We start from the raw sequence: 10,054 nt of genomic DNA, 5'->3' as shown, positions 1-10,054 counted from the left end.
GGCCAACAGCGGCGGCGGGAGGATGAGCGCCAACAACCAGCCCTGACCTACACACGCAGGACCTGGAGCCCGGGGCCAGCGGGAGCGAGACACCAGCCCGGCAAGGGTGCAGGCTGGCTGCCCCCCAGAGCTGGTGGAGGACACCTCACTCCCAAGTGCCCCCTTTCAGGGACTCCTTGAAGCCTTTCCCCTTTTTGGGAAGTGAAGGAAAAAGAGAGGAAACGCTTTGCAGTACCCCCTCCAGGTGAGGGGGGCGTTGGAGGCAGCAGGGACAGGGGAAGGGGTGGCCTGGAGCGCAGGTGTGACTGGTCACTCTGCTGAGGCTTGAGCCGAGGGTTGTTCAGGTTGAGCCTGGGCCAGCCTCGGGCTCCTCCCTGCCTCCCTGTGTCCCCTAACTTGCTTCTTTGTCCTAAAGGGATTGGGGTGCCAGCCCCCCCACCCCACCCTGGGAGCAGTTGTGGACTCAGTCTGAGGACTGTGGACACCGAGGCAGGGGCTTGAGACTGAATGCCCAGGAGCGTGTTGGGTGGGGCCTGGCGAGGCGTGAAGACTTCAGACCCAGCTCTGCGCCATGTGGAGTGGGGCAGGCAGGGGCTGGACCCCGGCATTTGCTTTCCCCACCCATCGCCCTGCCAGCAAGCACAGGGGTCCCCGACCTGCACCAGGCTGCACCGAGGTCCCTGGGGACAGGCCTGGGGTGGGCAGATGGGTCGGCTCCCCCGACACCAGCTCCCAGGGGCTACAGTCAAGGAGCCCCTGCAAATGGGTGGCCCCCAGGAGCAGGGCCTAGGGGGAGGCCTGGACAAGTGTTCTGAGGTTTCAAGGTGCTATCGGGGGCAGAGGGCAGAGCTGCTGGTCACAGAGCACCCACCCCTCACCAGCTGTCCCGGCCCTGTCTCCCACGCGAGAGGAGATGTGTGTGTCTGTCCATCATGCTTCCTGAAGGCAATGCCAGGCCTCATCCTCTCCTGGCCCCGCCACAACCTGCCCATGGCTGGTGTCCGGCACCCTTGTCCCTCTGGGCCTCTGCGTTGGTGGCGGGTGCCTGTGGCATTGTTAGTGAGAGGAGCCTGAGGAGCCTGCACGGTCAGGCCCCGCGTCGGGGCAGGGTCCTAGGGGAGTCCCTGCCTGTGCCCAATGCTTGCCTGCATGAGGCCAGCACTAACAGGTCACCCTTTTTTGTTGTCATTTAACATCTTTATTCCTGCCCTTAAAATGGGGAGGAAGGTTCCATAAGCTACATGTTTCCTAGTTAAGCTCTTTCCTATTGTTTATACGGTTTTGTTTGTTATACTCTTTGCACCTTAAACCCCCACGACGACCCCCATACCACCGCCTTCCCAGCATGGCTGGAGTGGGAGCAGGCCTGAGCCCCAGCGGGGTGGTGGGGGGACTGGGCCCCATCGGCCTGAGGGCTGAGGGGGTTAGAACCCCACTGACCTCCTTGTGAGGCCCACGGCGCTGGGGCAGGGGGTTGGGCACATTTTAATCATCAATAAACGAAGCACTTTATTCTGTACAGATGTGGGCAGGCCCGAGGAGCCCGAGTGATTTGAGGGTCTATAATCCAAGCCGCACAGCCCGCTCGCTCTCTGGGCGTGGAGCAGGCAGTGCCCTGGCCCGGTTGATTCGGGGGCTGCAGCAGGAGCAGTACAAGCCAGAGCCCACAGACTCACCCTCTGGGGCCCCTGCCGTCCTCCCGGGACTGACCGTGGGCCCCTCCCCGAGAGGAAGGCTTCCTGTCTGGCTCCCACCCCAAGGCTGGGCCTCCCAGGGCCCTGCGTTACTGTAGCTCTTTCCCTCTCTTGTACCTCTAATCTCTGGGCTTCCATGATGTCCTCAGGGACCCCCCTCCCCACGCCCCCACGCTTGCTATTTCTAACCTCTGGTCCCAGTGCCTGGCAGCTCTTCAGAGCTGGCTCACATTTTCCAAAAAAAAGGTTGATCTCCCCCCGATGGGCTTTAGGCCGGGAGCCCCATGGGTTCCCCAACCCCCTGTCACTGACACCAGGGTCTACCCTACCCTAGGGGCTGGTGGCCTTGTCACCAGCCAGCCCCACTGCAGCCTTAGCAAGCCTGGGGGCCTGGCCAGGCGGGGCCCCTGGTCTGTCAGGCCAGACTTTGACAAGCAGAGGCCAGAGATTGGGGGGTTGGGGGAGCTGGTTGTGAACCCCTGTCCTAAGACTTGGGTTCCCTGTTCTTTTATACCTTCCCTCTGAGGGCAGGAGAGGGGTCCAGACAGCAGGCGGGGCTCCGGTCACAATGGTCTTGGAGCTGTCTAAGTGGGTGCAGCCAAGTCCTCTCCCGGGAGGCCCCATCCCAGTGGGGACAGGAGCCCCATGTCCCTGGTGCTAAATGCTCTCTTCCCCTTGGGCCATTGGGTGGGAGCACCCTTCCAGCCAGACCTCGGGGGGCCTGAAGCAATAATGGAACCTCAGCAGTTCCAGTGTCAACGGGGTTCTTGTTTTACCAGCTTCTCCATTTCCTTTTTATTTCAAAAGTAAGCACCTGGATATCGGACTGAGGGTACTGGGGCTTCCTACCCAACCCCAGGGCTGGCAGTAGGTGGTGGGGAGGGGCTTAGCTCATCACCTCCACTGGGATTCGGCCGTGAGGAGGTCTGTCCATCTGGACTTCTCAGCCCCGTTGGCCAGATCTCAGGTCCGGAACCTGGGCCTGTCCCTGCCCCAGCTTCCCCAGGGCTCTCTGGTCTTGGGCCAGAGGGAAGCCTCCAGCCCCATGATCACAGTTCTGGGATCTGGGACTGGCCTTAGAGTCTGAGTCTCTGACTCTGGCATGTGCTGCCACAGTGCCCCTCACAGGGGTGGCAGCATGGCTGTGCCCAGGCCTGTGGGCCCCCGATGTCTGGTCATGTGTGGCCACCCCACAGCCACAGAGTGTGTGGGGAACAGCAGGTGGGTGAGTGAAAAGAGTGAGGGGAATAAATTCAGTACAACTGTTTCTTGGCCCAGTCTCTTCTTTACATGTTGCCTGCCCGGACTATCGGCTAGATTTAAAGACTTGAACCAGAGCAAGGAACCAGGCAGCTCGGCTGCAGACAGCATGGACATCATGCCCTGGACCCCATCTCCCTCCCTTACGGTGGGCTGAGCTTTGGGGAACACCCAGAGACCGGAGCTGAGGCAAGAGCAGAGGTGCACCCCAAACGGGTGCTGGGTCTTTGAGGGGGTGCAGAATGGGCTTGAAAGAGGAGAGGTCCTGGGGCTCCTAAGGTCGAGGCCCTGAAGGCAGTGCCATAGGAGGCCAGGGCCCCTGCAGGTGTGGTTTTCTGTGAGCACCAGGTGTGTAGCCACCGGGGTCCCTCCCATTCATGCTCGGCACTGGGGGTGCTGTGACGAGCCCTGTGGACTCACTCCTCCCCTCGTGGGCGGGGATTCTGGAGGGGCCAGGTATCAGAGGTGCTGTGGTGGGTGCCTGGGAGGACAAAAGCTCAGATGAAAGACAGGTAGTGGCCTCTGAGGCAGGTGGGGCTCTAGGCCCAGGGATCTGTGGTGAATGAGGCCCCTGTTTCATGTCACTTAGCTCTGGATGCAGGGGGCGGGGTCTGACTGGGAAGCGGACCGGAGGCCGGTGGGTGGTGCAGGTTCCCAGGCGTGGATGCTGCCTGTTCACACAGGCCCGCTTTCTTGGTCGAAAGGAACAGGGGCTCACTCAGGTCACCCTAGAAAAAGGCTTGCCAGCAGACCGAGGCCTGGCTGCTCCCCTGGTCTCGTGGCTGGTCGGCCTCTCTGTTTCCACTCTCTTCCTTCTTGCTACCCATCCATTTGCCTGTCACCTCTACACAGCCTTTTCCTCCAGCCCCACCCCACCTCCCTCATCCTCAAAGTACAGTTGACCCTTGAATAATGTGGGGGTTAGGGTCACCGAATACAATGCACTAGAAAATCTGCATATAACTTTTGATTCCTCCCCAAACTTAGCTACTCAGTCTACTGTTGACTGGAAGCGTTACCACTAACAATCACGCAACACAGATTTTGTATCTTATCTCTACTATATACTGTATTCTCACAATAAAATAAGCTAAAAAATGTTATTAAGAAAATTACAAAAAAAATACATTTATAGAACTGTACATATTTATTGAAAAACTAGAGGCCCGATGCACAAAATTAGTGCACTTGGGTGAGGGTGCGGGTCCCTCAGCCCGGCCTGGGCCCTCTCACAGTCCAGGAACCCTTGGGGATGTCTGACTGACGGCTTAGGCCTGGCAGTCGGACATCCTTTGTGTGATTGGGGCTGGGGAGGGACATGGCAGGTTGGCCAGCCAGGGAGGGACTGCGGGAGGGCTCCAGGGTGTGTCTGGCCTGTCTCACTCAGTCCTGATAGGCTGGACCCCAGCAGCAAGCTAACCTACCGGTCAGAGTGCCTGCCCTCTGGTGGTCAGTGCACGTCATAGTGAGCGGTTGAGCGGCCTTAGCTAAATATTACGCTTTGGTTGAACAGACGACTTAGCATATTAGGCTTTTATTATATAGGATTTATTATATAGGATACCATGTATAAGTGGAGCCATGCAGTTCAAACCCTCATAGTTCAAGGATCAACTATATTTCCAAGTTCACCCTCACATGGCATGTGCATGGAAGGCTGGGAGGCAGAGGCCGCTGGGTGGCTGGGGGCCATGAATGGTGGGCACCACAGTTGGCATCTCTGTGCACTCTCCTCCGTTTTGCTCTTTGGGCCCAACCAGCTCACGAACACCTGGTGGCCTGGAACATGGGCAGAGCAGCGCTGGCTGCTGGACAGAGCTGGCCTTCCTTCCTTCTAGGGCACAGCAGGGGCAGTGAGATGAGGACGTGATGCGCCCCTGGCTCAGCAGTGCCCTTGGCCCCTGATTACGTGGCTTTTTAGAGTCATGACTGGTAAGTCAGGATAGGCTGGGTACAGCCAGTGGCATTAGATACATTCACATTGTTGTGCTGCCATCACCACCATCTATATCCACAGACTCTTTTCATCTGGCAAAACTGAAACTCTGCACCCTTTCGTAGTTACTCCCTGTTCCTCGTGCCCACTCCCAGCCCCTGGCACCCAGCATTCTACCTACTTTCCTTGTCTATGAATCTGACTGCTCTCGATCCCTCCTATAAGTGGAATCATGCAATCTTTGTCCTTCTGTGACATGTTTTTTCACTGAGCTTAATGTCCTCAAGGTTCATCTGTGTTGTAGCATATGTCAGGATTTCCGTCCTTTATAGGCTGGATAATATTCCAGTGTATATGTGTGTATACCACATTTAAAAATCCCTTTATCTGTCTATTGTCTATTGACATTGGGTTACTTCCACCTTTTGGCTATTGTGAATAATGCTGCAATGAACGTGGGTGTACAAATATCTCTTTGAGACTCCGCTTCAACACCTTTGGGTATATTATCAGAAGTACTAGATCATGTGGTAATCCTATTTTTATGACAAACTGGCATACTGTCTTTCATAGTGGCTGTACCATGTTTACATTCCCGCCAACCAGTGCACAAGGCTTTCAATTTCTGTACATCTTCTGTTTGTTTGTTTTGTTTTGATGTAGCCATTCTAATGGGCATGAGGTGGTATCTTGCAGTTTGGGCTTAATTTCCTTAGTGATTAGCATCATTGAACATCTTTTCATGTGCTCATTGGCCATCTATGGGTCTTCTTTGGAAAAATTTCTATTCAGTTCCTTAGCTCATTTTTCAATCAGGTTGTTTGCTGTTGTTGAGTTTTAGAGGACTTCTTTTGTTGTCTCATGGGCCTGAGATGCAATTTTTTTTCACTCTATTTTTTTAAATATATATATACTCTCTATTCTTCAGATTGGAAGTGTTCTATTAACCTGCCCTCAAGTGCACTCACTTATCCTCTGTCATCTCCCCGCTCCTACTAGGCCATCCAGCAAGTTTCTAGTTCTGTTATTCTATTTTTCAGTTCTGATTTCCACTTGGTTCTTCTGTATAACTCCCATGTCTTTGCTGAGATTTTCTTTCAATTTATAAAACTTTGTTTCAAACGGTTTTGTGATGTTTGGGGAAGCATTGTTACAATGGCTGCTTTAAACCCCTTGGCCGATCACCCCAACCTCTGGTTCGTCGCCGTGTTGCTGTCAGTTGGTTCTTTCCACATTTCAGTTGTGACTTTTCTGGTTATTATGATGACGGGTGATTTTTATTGCATCCTGGACATGTTGGCTATTATGTTAGAGCCTCTGAGTTCTTTTTTTATTTTTATTTTTTTTAACAAACAGTTGGCCTGCTTAGGTTTAGCATGCAGGTCCAGGCCTACTTTTGTGGGCTGAGGTTCCAATGACAATTTAATTTGTCACTTGTTCCCACTTCTGCCCAGCAGAGGGGTTTTTCCAGGCCAGGTACTATTGAAAAACTAGAGGCCCAGTGCACAAAATTAGTGCACTTGGGGGGTGGGGGGTGGGGAGCAGGTCCCTCAGCCCGGCCTGGGCCCTCTCACAGTCCAGGAACCCTTGGGGATGTCTGACTGGGTGTCACAAGTCCCACGACGTGACTTGTGGGTGGTGGATATATCCCTCTACCTTGATGGGGTTTCACAATCACATATGTTTATACATACGTCAAAACTTATCAAATTGTACACGTTACATATGGGCAGTTTATTGGGTGTCACTTATGCCTCAACAATGTTGTCTAAAAACAGCCTGGCCAGAGTGGCTCAGTGGTTGATCATTGACCTATGAACCAGGAGGTTTCAGTTCGATTTCCGGTCAGGGTACATGCCCAGGTTGTGGGCTCGATCCTCAGTAGGGGGCATGCAGGAGGCAGCTGATCAATGAGCCTCTCTCATCATTGATGTTTCTATCTCCCTCTCCCTCTCCCTTCCTCTTTGAAGTCAATAAAAATAAATAACTAAATAACTAAATAAAAACAACATAAGACTGATCCCCTATTTGCTAGCCATCTAAATTTCAGTTTCTATAAAATGGGGAAACTAATACCTACCTCATAATATTGATGTGAAGATTAAAGGGATGAAATGAGATGACATTTTCCTTTGATTCAGTGAAAAGCAGTGGAGTCACGCTGCCTCCCTCTCTCTCCTACACCCACATCCAATCTCCCTGGGTCATTCACAGAGTGGGTACAGGCCTAGCCATGACCTGATAGTTGTTGAAGTGGGATGATGAGTACATGGGACGTCAGTATACTATTCTCTCCACCTTTGTATATGTTTGCATTTTCCATAATTAGATTTAAAGCAACAACAGTGGCTCCTTGTTTCACTGAGGGGAAAACCAACGCTGTACACTCCGCACGCGGTCCTGCATGGGTCCCTCACCCTCTCCTCTCTGTCGCCATCTCCTACTCACCTCATTCACTGCTCCAGCCCCACTGGCCTCCTGCTGTTCCTAGAATGAGCCAGACACTTCCTGCCCCAGGGCATTTGCTCCAGCTGTTCCCTTCCCTGGAGTCCTGCTTTCTCCATGGCTTGAACTTGCTCAAATATAGACCTTTTAGTGAGCCCATCCTGACTATTCCATTTTAAATTGTTACCACCTCCACCTGTCACTCCCCACACCCCCTTTCCTGCTGTCTGTCACCACAGCAGTATCATCTGACATGCTGCATAATAATTTATTTATTGCTGTCTTCCACACCCACCCTCCTACCCCCACGCCCTGGGCTGAATATAAGCTCCATGAAGACAGGAATTCCTGCCTGATGTTCAGGTGCATCCTCAGCAGGTTCTCGATGAATGAATGAGCCACGTAATGGAATGCCTGGTAGGGAGTGAGCACGATGGGATTCATCATGATCTAAAAATACATCGTAGAGTCATTTGGTAAATATAAGTTAATTGTTCAGTCAGTACCTTCTGTCTGACCTTTTTTTGTTGTTGTTGTTAATTTGTGGGAAGCGGTAAGGTAAGGATACCCACAGTCCTTGGAGGCAGGCAGATCGGCTTTGAATCCGGGCTGGGCCACTTGTCCGCTGTGTGGCTTGGCCAAGTTGCCTAGCTTCTCAGCGCCTTGTGTCACTGACAGTACTTGCTGGAAGTGCCCTGCAGTCCAGGGCTGGGTTGGAAGCCCACCACTCATCCTCCTTGTCCTCTCTGCAAGGTGGACAAGAACTCCAGGGCCTTCCCAGGTGCTGTGCCTTCTGGGACCTGCTGGCAGGGTGAGCAAGGGATGGTCAAATGCACTGCTCAGGAGGAACAGGCAGTGACATGGCTGAGATCACAAAAGGGGAGGTGACTCAGTCCTGGCCCAGCCTGAGGTCCCCTCTCCAATCCTCCCATCCCCCCAAGCCTGCGTTATAAACAAGTGACTCAGAGGAATGATGGGAGAATACCCCATAACAGTTCACACCAGTGTCCCGGGGGCTAAATTTAACCCACAGCTGCAGCCTCTGGCACTTTGGAAACAAGTTAATCTTGGTGGCTGAGGCTGTTGTGTGTGTGTGTGGAGCGGGGTGGGGTGTTCAGGAGTCCAGAGCAGTGTGGGCATAGGGACTGGCTGTCCTGGGCCTCTACCCTGATTCCTTAGGCTGTACACAGGGTGCAGGGGCCCTAGGGCCAGGCAGGCTCAGGCCAAGCCTAGAATGGGCCAAGACCAATGAGCATAGACAGTGAACGTCTTTTTGAACCTTAGAATCCAGAATGTCCCTCCCCCAGAATGTTAAAAACCTGGGGCTTAAACACCTAGAATAGTCGAATTCTAGGAAATTAATTTTCTAGCATGTCTGACACCTAACAGTGTTAATACCCTGTGACTGTGTACTCCTAGGAATACAGAACCTCAGTGCTTCTGAACCTCAGCTAAGGCCCTCCTAGTCTAACTCCCCCACCTCCTCATAGGGTAGGAAGGGAAACTGAGGCTCAACAGAGAGATCTGACCTGCCCCAGGCTCCACAGAAAAGTGGCCACCCATGCAGGAGGCAGCCAGTCGGTGATTCTCTCTCATCATTGATGTTTACATCTCTCCCTCTTTCTTCCTCTCTGAGATCAATAAAAATATATATTTTGCCCTAGCAGGTTTGGTTCAGTGGATAGAGTGTCAGCTTGCGGACCGAAGGGTTCCAGGTTCGATTCCGGTCAAGGGCACATGCCCGGGTTGCGGGCTCTATCCCCAGTAGGGGGCGTGCAGGAGGCAGCCGATGATTCTCTTATCATTGATGTTTCTATCTCTCCTTCTCCTTTCCTCTCTGAAATCAATATATATATATTTCCCCCTAAAAAGTGGCCATCTTGTTTACCTAAGGCCCCTACTTGCTTTCTTGCACAGTTGAAGGAGCATCTCAGAGCTGGGGCAGACATGGGAGAAGATCTTCCCATTTTAAAGGTGGGACAACAAGGTCCCCAATGACTGAATGTCATGCTCAAGTTCTCTGAGCACGGACCCAAGCACACTGTATCCAGAGGTGGCTGGAGTGAGATATACTCCAGAGAGGAAATAGAGGCACCTGATGGAAAGACCCAGAAGGCATGAAGGGAGACCGAAGGTGGGACTCCAATACCTGCCCCTCCCTAATGTAAGGGGCAGAGCTTGGGTCACCCCCTCCCCCAAGGGGCACTGCCCAACCTCGGAATGCGATCAAGGCCGCGCTGTGCTCCATTTAGAAATGAGGCAGTGAGGCCCTCATCTTTCCAGGAGGGCCCAGAAACCCCACTCCCGTCCCATGAGTCCGCGGGGCTGAGTCAAGGCTGCTCTGGGAGAGGGCCTCTCTCTGCCCAGCTGTCCCCTCTGCGTCATGTGCCGGAGGCCAGGCAGCTCGCCTTACAGGGCCAGGCCCACCTCTATATATAGCCCACCGAGACAGCTGCGGAGACGGAGCACAACCCAGCAGGAAAGCAGGGAACAGAGAGAGGAGGCCCCTGGCACCCCTGCTCGCTGCACCCTAGGCCGCTCACCATGGCGCTGGGCTTGGAGCAGGCGGAGGAGCAGCGGCTGTACCAGCAGACGCTCCTGCAGGACGGGCTCAAGGACATGCTGGACCACGGCAAGTTCCTGGACTGCGTGGTGCGGGTGGGCGAGCGCGAGTTCCCGTGCCACCGCCTGGTGCTGGCCTCCTGCAGCCCCTACTTCC

General features: G+C 53.7%; 1 long non-coding RNA gene across 1 annotated transcript in view; it reads left to right on the top strand.

The window, feature by feature from the left end:
• Positions 1–6: 6 nt before the first annotated feature.
• Positions 7–10,054, top strand: part of LOC106725074 — a 23,240-nt gene continuing 13,192 nt past the window's right edge. Inside the window, exon 1 of the long non-coding RNA XR_001360950.1 lies at positions 7–676. This is a non-coding gene — a long non-coding RNA (uncharacterized LOC106725074). The remainder of the gene's footprint in view (positions 677–10,054) is intronic.

This window comes from Myotis brandtii, unplaced genomic scaffold (assembly GCF_000412655.1).
Source record: "Myotis brandtii unplaced genomic scaffold, ASM41265v1 scaffold134, whole genome shotgun sequence".
NCBI classification, from domain to species: domain Eukaryota; kingdom Metazoa; phylum Chordata; class Mammalia; order Chiroptera; family Vespertilionidae; genus Myotis; species Myotis brandtii.
Note: the sequence above shows the minus strand (reverse complement) of the source record. Positions and strands in the feature narration are given on the sequence as shown.